Below are 8918 nucleotides of genomic sequence, written 5' to 3'. Positions count from 1 at the left end.
TCATCAACAGCTCTCAGTCTCTCTCTGTTTTTAGTTTTTATAGCAGTTAAGCTTGAAAAGCTCTTCTTCTGGGTCAGAATCTTGTCCAGGGCCCATTTCGGAGTTCGCATTCGACCATTTTAAAAACTTTTCCATGACTGTCACCATGCACATGCGTTACTAATTCTTTTAAAGCAGGGGTGCTCACACTTTTTCAGCATGCGATCTACTTACAAAATGACCAAGTCATAAAGATCTACCTAATACAAAGCCAAGCAAACTGCACTAAACACTGTGCCCCTTTTTTGGACCCTCACCCACAGTTTGAGAACCCCTTCTTTAAGAGAACTTCCTCTGGCACTTTACACAAAACTGTGAAAAAAGTGAAGGAAGATTTTTTAAAGTTCCAAACTGGAGTTGCATTCTTTTCTGGTTTTTGCAGTGATATTTACCAGCCTCTGCACATTTACCAAACCAAACGCGAGTCCGAGACGAGACACGGCGATCTACCCACACAACCTTGGCGATCGACTGGTAGATTGCGATCGACGTATTGAGCACCACTGATTTAAAGGAACGAGGCAATTAGCTGCTGAATATTAGATCACTCTGCCAGTCATTATATACTACACTGTACTACAGCACGGACACTCGACAATGACATAATATTTGCAGGTAATAATTAATACATTTTTATTTTAAAAAAAGTGATATTGGATAATTTCTCACGGCACACCTGACGATCTCTCACGGCACACTAGTGTGCCGCGGCACAGTGGTTGAGAATCACTGCTTTAGATCAATACAGCAGGAGACATACGGTGACATATGTCTGTCTGATTATGTGTGGTTGTCAAAATGGTTATCAAATACATAACTTTGTATTTTTCATGGTACCTTTAACATTAAACAGATAATGTAGCATATAACCCTGAGCCCATGATTTCACAGCAGTATGATTCACCAACATGAGAGCTCTTTTGTCCATGTGTCCACACAGGAGAGTCTGATGTAAATATGATGTAAATATGTTGACATATACGTAGTACACTTGATACTATGCCGGTCAGTAGTGAGCTCTGAATAATACATATTAAGTAATGAGGTGCCCACATGGATCAGTCTCTCTAGTCACTTAGCCTGTGCATAAAGCAATCAATTACCCGATCAATAGGCCTCATTAGGCTGTCATATGTTTAAAGTGTATGTACAGGTCCAGATGGAGTGAATAATTCAGAGGTCGCAGAGGAAACGAGAGAGTCTGATGCCATTCTGTTCATCAATAGGAAGGGATGTAGGTGTAGTATATTAGTGACCTACAGGTTTCAGGTTCAATACCAAGTGAGGGACGTGAGCAGTGCACTTTCTCTTTGGTACATGTGAGTGGTGGGCAACCAGTGTTATTTATTTTTTGGAGGGGATTTTTGACAAGGAATAAATTTTGAGTTATTTATTATTTTAAAAAAAGAAAAATCTGAGGTGGATGTGGTGATAGAGCAATCTAGAAATGTATAATATTTAAAAACAAACTTGCAAAAAATAAATAAAAAAGAAACACTTTGTCATCAGGATAATTAAAAGCCCTGTACCCTATTTTTCTTCTACATATCTAAGCAAAACTTGTTTAAGCAGTTCATGAGCTATGTGGAAAAAAAAATGCTGTGTGCTCTCTGCTGCATTTAATTACGAAGTTTTACTGATGGGAATCAGGAAATGCACAATTAACATGCTAGTTGTTGTTGTTGTTAGCTTTGCCAAAATGTGTTTTTTAAATGGTTACATTTCTTTAGATTTTAGCTAGTTTAGTACCTACATGTGCAAGCAGAGGTGGGTAGAGTAGCCACATTTTTTACTCAAGAGGAACGATACTTTAAAATAAAATGTAAGTACAAGTAGGGGTAAGATAATGTAATTTGAAGGACAAACTTTATTTTCGAAGAATAGACAAAGAATAAAAATGAGAAAAATCATATCTGAAGTAGGAAGTACTCACAGTGGAAGAGTAACCAAACGTTTACTCAAGTAAGAATACTGTTAAATAGAAAGTTACCCTTACTAGAAAATGTAAAAATGGGCAAGGTACAAACCCAAGGCCCTCCAACTAAATATCAGGCAAAGGTCCCTGACAAAGACCATCTTGCTGGTCAAAAATGTGTTGGCGGGTTTGTACCTTGCCCACCTTTACATTTTCCAGTAAGGGTAACTGTCTGTTTAAAGACTACTGTTTTAACCCTCTTAGAGTAGTTGTACTGCTATTTTAACTCTTTTATGACCCAGTAAAGCACTCTACCTTTGTTTCTAAGAATACTGTTACTTCAATGAAAAGTATTCCTCAAGTATTCCCCAGTATTTATCCAGAAAAAGTAAAAGTTTTGAGTCCTGTGTCCCAGCAGATTTATCCAAAACCAGTGATTTGTCCCAGTTTTATACAAGAAATGTCCCTGGTGTTCCTATTTTTGACCAATCTGATCCTTGTTTTTGTTTTGATTTTGTTTTTGTTTAGGTAAAATACAGAAAATCTGCTTGAAAATGACCAAAACACAATTTTCTTTAATCACACACTTGTTTCACAGTTTTATTATTACCAGCCATCACAAACTGGGCGTGTCCCTGTTTTTAATTCTGAAAATCTGGTCACCCTTCTCAAGTAGGAGTTAAAGTGTACAATTTTATATCTCAAAACTGACTCAAGTAAATGTAACTGAGTAAATGTAACCGAGTACTTCCTACCTTTGGTTACCAGAATGGAAAGTGCATTAGCCTAACTTCAAAACTAACTGCATGACATCTTCCAAAACACCTGTTCGCCGATGGTTCTGTCTTTACCAGCCCGATCACATAAAACGACAAAACGGCCGCCGCACATGTTTCGCCGCACTTGCCTTCAAAGTTACCCGCGAAATGTCACGCTGCGCTTTACGGTAACAACTCCACTTGAAAACATGTCAGAACTCGGTCGGCGGCCATATTTGTGAGGTACGAATCCTTTTAGCGCTAATGAGTACCATAATATGCGCGCGCCGCGTACCCCCTCCTCGCTGAAGGGGGCGGCGAAGATAACCCACTGGCGCCACTCCCGTACCCAGATCTGGTTTTCGGTCGGTCTTTTTGATCACTGCGGTTTATGTTTTCTCAAGGGACCTATCAAATGCTAAAATCTGGGCTGGCTAAATACGGTAATCAGGCCAAATAATTTTTACTTAGTTACGTCGATAACTTATGTGTTAACAATTGCGAGGTGAAATTTGGTGAATAAATCTTGAAATTTGTCACATTCATCCAAAAAATTCCAATCATTAATCGAGCGAGCGTCCAACGGTAGTCCAAAAATTCCCAGCCAAGTTCCGAAATCCCCAGTGTCCCATAATTTTCCGAGTTTCCTCTGTTTAATTGCGTCCAGAAGTTGGTGGAATCGGACATGAATGCACGTTTAGGTGTTAATTGGTTTGAGGGACTGCTAACGAGGGGCGAGCGGGCGGGGGAGAGAGAGTAACGCGGTCATAAATAGCGTAGCGTCAGAGGGGCCTGGTCGCTGTCATGGTTAGCCTGGCCGTGTTCTGGTTTATGTTGGTCATTAGGAGTTTCATGCCATGTTAAGTGGGACATGCGTGTGACGGTTAATGCCACGTCTGGGAGTTTTGTTGTAAATGCATGTTTTATTTTAAACTGTGGGTGAAGTGTAGACTAAGATCCAGAAATTCACAATTACGTATTTTTTAAACAAATGTACTAAAATATGACATATAAAATACAACTGGGTCTTAATAACAGGGACATACTATAGGCATAAAATACTACAGGGTCGTCAAAAGTATCGAAAATCAGATACCAATTGATATTAAAACTGGTATTGAAACTAGATACTCATTTGAGCAGGTATCGATACTAAAGAGTCACATTCACAGGACAGAAATGAAACTTTCCTGAATAGCTTTAAGATATTGAGCTGTACCAGAACAAGTATAAGAGCACATAGTACACGAACCTACCTGAACCACAGAGAGTTCACAGGGTACACATATATAAGACCACATGGGAATAGAAAACTACTACTAGTACTACAAATGTACTATGATTTAATGTTAAAAATAACTATCATTTAAATAAACAAATATAATTTTTCTTTACTTTAACGTTATTTGGTACACCTATGTATAATAGTGACCAATCAGCCAATTCCTGGGCATAAAATGTAACCGATGTATTGTATTTAGAGTGTTTAAAGTACTACAATACTACTGCAATGTGTTTTATTATTATTGCAATATTGAAATCAGTAACGAGTTTGATTTTTTAAAATTTTAACAATACTAATACAACACAATACAACATACGCTACGCTATACAATACAATACTACTGTGGCCATACCGACTAGTTAAAGCCTGATCCCGTCAGATCTCAGAAGTTCAGCAGGGCAGGGCCTGGTTAGTACTTGGATGGGAGACCATTGGGAAAAGGTGCCACAGTGGGGTGCCAGTTACAAAAACTGTTGTTGCGTCCTTAGGCAAGACACTTCACCCACATTGCCTGGTATGAAAATAGTGTGTGCGTGAGTGATGTTGGTGGTCAGAGGGGCCGATGGCAACGACTGGCATGGCAGCCGAGCTTCAGTCAGTCTACTCCAGGGCAGCTGTGGCTACAATAGTAGATTACCACCACTGGGTACGAAGTGAATGAACAATGATTTGTAAAGCGCTATATAAAATACAAAACTTAGTTACTTACTACACTATACTATACTATACTATACTATAAATTGCTATACTATACAATACAATACTCTAGTGCTGTGCTGTAGTACACTATACTACACTATACCACACTATGCTACACTACACTATAATGTTGTCAGTTTGATTTGAAGGAAAGTGCTCTATTGCAGTTTTGTAAAGCTGGTGTTGCCCTGGAGACCTGGTTGTCTCACCCTGTGCCAGAGCAGAGCAGTGGGCACAGGGCACAGAGCTGCTCTCACTCTGTGCTCTGTTCTCTACAACACTTCACAGCAGAGAATATTAAGGGCCTCTACTTGAAATAACTAAGAGTAAAAGTCATACTCTGTCCAGTTTACAAAGAGCCATAAACTGACGCATAAACATCATGGAGCAGTCAGGTCACCCACAAGCTGGCAGTGCAATTTTTTATATTTTTTGTGTGTGTGTTTGGCAAGACACTTAAACCCATATGTGTGTACCACTGAAATGCCAGGGATACTAGTTTTTGACCAATCAAGCTAATTATTTGCTAAGAAACATGAGAAACCAGCTGTCTGACACGATACAGAGTGTACAATNCACTCGACAATGACATAATATTTGCAGGTAATAATTAATACATTTTTATTTTTAAAAAAAGTGATATTGGATAATTTCTCACGGCACACCTGACGATCTCTCACGGCACACTAGTGTGCCGCGGCACAGTGGTTGAGAATCACTGCTTTAGATCAATACAGCAGGAGACATACGGTGACATATGTCTGTCTGATTATGTGTGGTTGTCAAAATGGTTATCAAATACATAACTTTGTATTTTTCATGGTACCTTTAACATTAAACAGATAATGTAGCATATAACCCTGAGCCCATGATTTCACAGCAGTATGATTCACCAACATGAGAGCTCTTTTGTCCATGTGTCCACACAGGAGAGTCTGATGTAAATATGATGTAAATATGTTGACATACGTAGTACACTTGATACTATGCCGGTCAGTAGTGAGCTCTGAATAATACATATTAAGTAATGAGGTGCCCACATGGATCAGTCTCTCTAGTCACTTAGCCTGTGCATAAAGCAATCAATTACCCGATCAATAGGCCTCATTAGGCTGTCATATGTTTAAAGTGTATGTACAGGTCCAGATGGAGTGAATAATTCAGAGGTCGCAGAGGAAACGAGAGAGTCTGATGCCATTCTGTTCATCAATAGGAAGGGATGTAGGTGTAGTATATTAGTGACCTACAGGTTTCAGGTTCAATACCAAGTGAGGGACGTGAGCAGTGCACTTTCTCTTTGGTACATGTGAGTGGTGGGCAACCAGTGTTATTTATTTTTTGGAGGGGATTTTTGACAAGGAATAAATTTTGAGTTATTTATTATTTAAAAAAAAGAAAAAATCTGAGGTGGATGTGGTGATAGAGCAATCTAGAAATGTATAATATTTAAAAACAAACTTGCAAAAAATAAATAAAAAAGAAACACTTTGTCATCAGGATAAGTTAAAAGCCCTGTACCCTATTTTCTTCTACATATCTAAGCAAAACTTGTTTAAGCAGTTCATGAGCTATGTGGGAAAAAAAAATGCTGTGTGCTCTCTGCTGCATTTAATTACGAAGTTTTACTGATGGGAATCAGGAAATGCACAATTAACATGCTAGTTGTTGTTGTTGTTAGCTTTGCCAAAATTGTTTTTTTTAAATGGTTACATTTCTTTAGATTTTAGCTAGTTTAGTACCTACATGTGCAAGCAGAGGTGGGTAGAGTAGCCACATTTTTTACTCAAGAGGAACGATACTTTAAAAATAAAATGTAAGTACAAGTAGGGGTAAGATAATGTAATTTGAAGGACAAACTTTATTTTCGAAGAATAGACAAAGAATAAAAATGAGAAAAATCATATCTGAAGTAGGAAGTACTCACAGTGGAAGAGTAACCAAACGTTTACTCAAGTAAGAATACTGTTAAATAGAAAGTTACCCTTACTAGAAAATGTAAAAATGGGCAAGGTACAAACCCAAGGCCCTCCAACTAATTATCAGGCAAAGGTCCCTGACAAAGACCATCTTGCTGGTCAAAACGTGTTGGCGGGTTTGTACCTTGCCCACCTTTACATTTTCCAGTAAGGGTAACTGTCTGTTTAAAGACTACTGTTTTAACCCTCTTAGAGTAGTTGTACTGCTATTTTAAACTCTTTTATGACCCAGTAAAGCACTCTACCTTTGTTTCTAAGAATACTGTTACTTCAATGAAAAGTATTCCTCAAGTATTCCCCAGTATTTATCCAGAAAAAGTCAAAGTTTTGAGTCCTGTGTCCTGTGTCCCAGCAGATTTATCCAAAACCAGTGATTTGTCCCAGTTTTATACAAGAAATGTCCCTGGTGTTCCTATTTTTGACCAATCTGATCCTTGTTTTTGTTTTGATTTTGTTTTTGTTTAGGTAAAATACAGAAAATCTGCTTGAAAATGACCAAAACACAATTTTCTTTAATCACACACTTGTTTCACAGTTTTATTATTACCAGCCATCACAAACTGGGCGTGTCCCTGTTTTTAATTCTGAAAATCTGGTCACCCTTCTCAAGTAGGAGTTAAAGTGTACAATTTTATCTCAAAACTGACTCAAGTAAATGTAACTGAGTAAATGTAACCGAGTACTTCCTACCTTTGGTTACCAGAATGGAAAGTGCATTAGCCTAACTTCAAAACTAACTGCATGACATCTTCCAAAACACCTGTTCGCCGATGGTTCTGTCTTTACCAGCCCGATCACATAAAACGACAAAACGGCCGCCGCACATGTTTCGCCGCACTTGCCTTCAAAGTTACCCGCGAAATGTCACGCTGCGCTTTACGGTAACAACTCCACTTGAAAACATGTCAGAACTCGGTCGGCGGCCATATTTGTGAGGTACGAATCCTTTTAGCGCTAATGAGTACCATAATATGCGCGCGCCGTACCCCCTCCTCGCTGAAGGGGGCGGCGAAGATAACCCACTGGCGCCACTCCCGTACCCAGATCTGGTTTTCGGTCGGTCTTTTTTTTGATCACTGCGGTTTATGTTTTCTCAAGGGACCTATCAAATGCTAAAATCTGGGCTGGCTAAATACGGTAATCAGGCCAAATAATTTTTACTTAGTTACGTCGATAACTTATGTGTTAACAATTGCGAGGTGAAATTTGGTGAATAAATCTTGAAATTTGTCACATTCATCCAAAAAATTCCAATCATTAATCGAGCGAGCGTCCAACGGTAGTCCAAAAATTCCCAGCCAAGTTCCGAAATCCCCAGTGTCCCATAATTTTCCGAGTTTCCTCTGTTTAATTGCGTCCAGAAGTTGGTGGAATCGGACATGAATGCACGTTTAGGTGTTAATTGGTTTGAGGGACTGCTAACGAGGGGCGAGCGGGCGGGGGAGAGAGAGTAACGCGGTCATAAATAGCGTAGCGTCAGAGGGGCCTGGTCGCTGTCATGGTTAGCCTGGCCGTGTTCTGGTTTATGTTGGTCATTAGGAGTTTCATGCCATGTTAAGTGGGACATGCGTGTGACGGTTAATGCCACGTCTGGGAGTTTTGTTGTAAATGCATGTTTTATTTTAAACTGTGGGTGAAGTGTAGACTAAGATCCAGAAATTCACAATTACGTATTTTTTAAACAAATGTACTAAAATATGACATATAAAATACAACTGGGTCTTAATAACAGGGACATACTATAGGCATAAAATACTACAGGGTCGTCAAAAGTATCGAAAATCAGATACCAATTGATATTAAAACTGGTATTGAAACTAGATACTCATTTGAGCAGGTATCGATACTAAAGAGTCACATTCACAGGACAGAAATGAAACTTTCCTGAATAGCTTTAAGATATTGAGCTGTACCAGAACAAGTATAAGAGCACATAGTACACGAACCTACCTGAACCACAGAGAGTTCACAGGGTACACATATATAAGACCACATGGGAATAGAAAACTACTACTAGTACTACAAATGTACTATGATTTAATGTTAAAAATAACTATCATTTAAATAAACAAATATAATTTTTCTTTACTTTAACGTTATTTGGTACACCTATGTATAATAGTGACCAATCAGCCAATTCCTGGGCATAAAATGTAACCGATGTATTGTATTTAGAGTGTTTAAAGTACTACAATACTACTGCAATGTGTTTTATTATTATTGCAATATTGAAATCAGTAACGAGT

General features: G+C 38.6%; 1 protein-coding gene and 1 pseudogene across 1 annotated transcript in view; one reads left to right on the top strand and one right to left on the bottom strand.

Annotated features, from left to right (window-relative positions):
- The window catches only part of pard3aa (par-3 family cell polarity regulator alpha, a), an 826722-nt gene that overhangs the window by 694245 nt on the left and 123559 nt on the right, over positions 1 to 8918 (bottom strand). The gene's annotated exons all lie outside the window — the stretch shown is intronic.
- LOC129408200 (5S ribosomal RNA) lies at positions 4336 to 4450 on the top strand (annotated as a pseudogene).

Source organism: Boleophthalmus pectinirostris, unplaced genomic scaffold (assembly GCF_026225935.1).
Source record: "Boleophthalmus pectinirostris isolate CB_2022bp ecotype Guang Dong unplaced genomic scaffold, ASM2622593v1 HiC_scaffold_15, whole genome shotgun sequence".
NCBI classification, from domain to species: Eukaryota; Metazoa; Chordata; class Actinopteri; order Gobiiformes; family Gobiidae; genus Boleophthalmus; species Boleophthalmus pectinirostris.
Note: the sequence above shows the minus strand (reverse complement) of the source record. Positions and strands in the feature narration are given on the sequence as shown.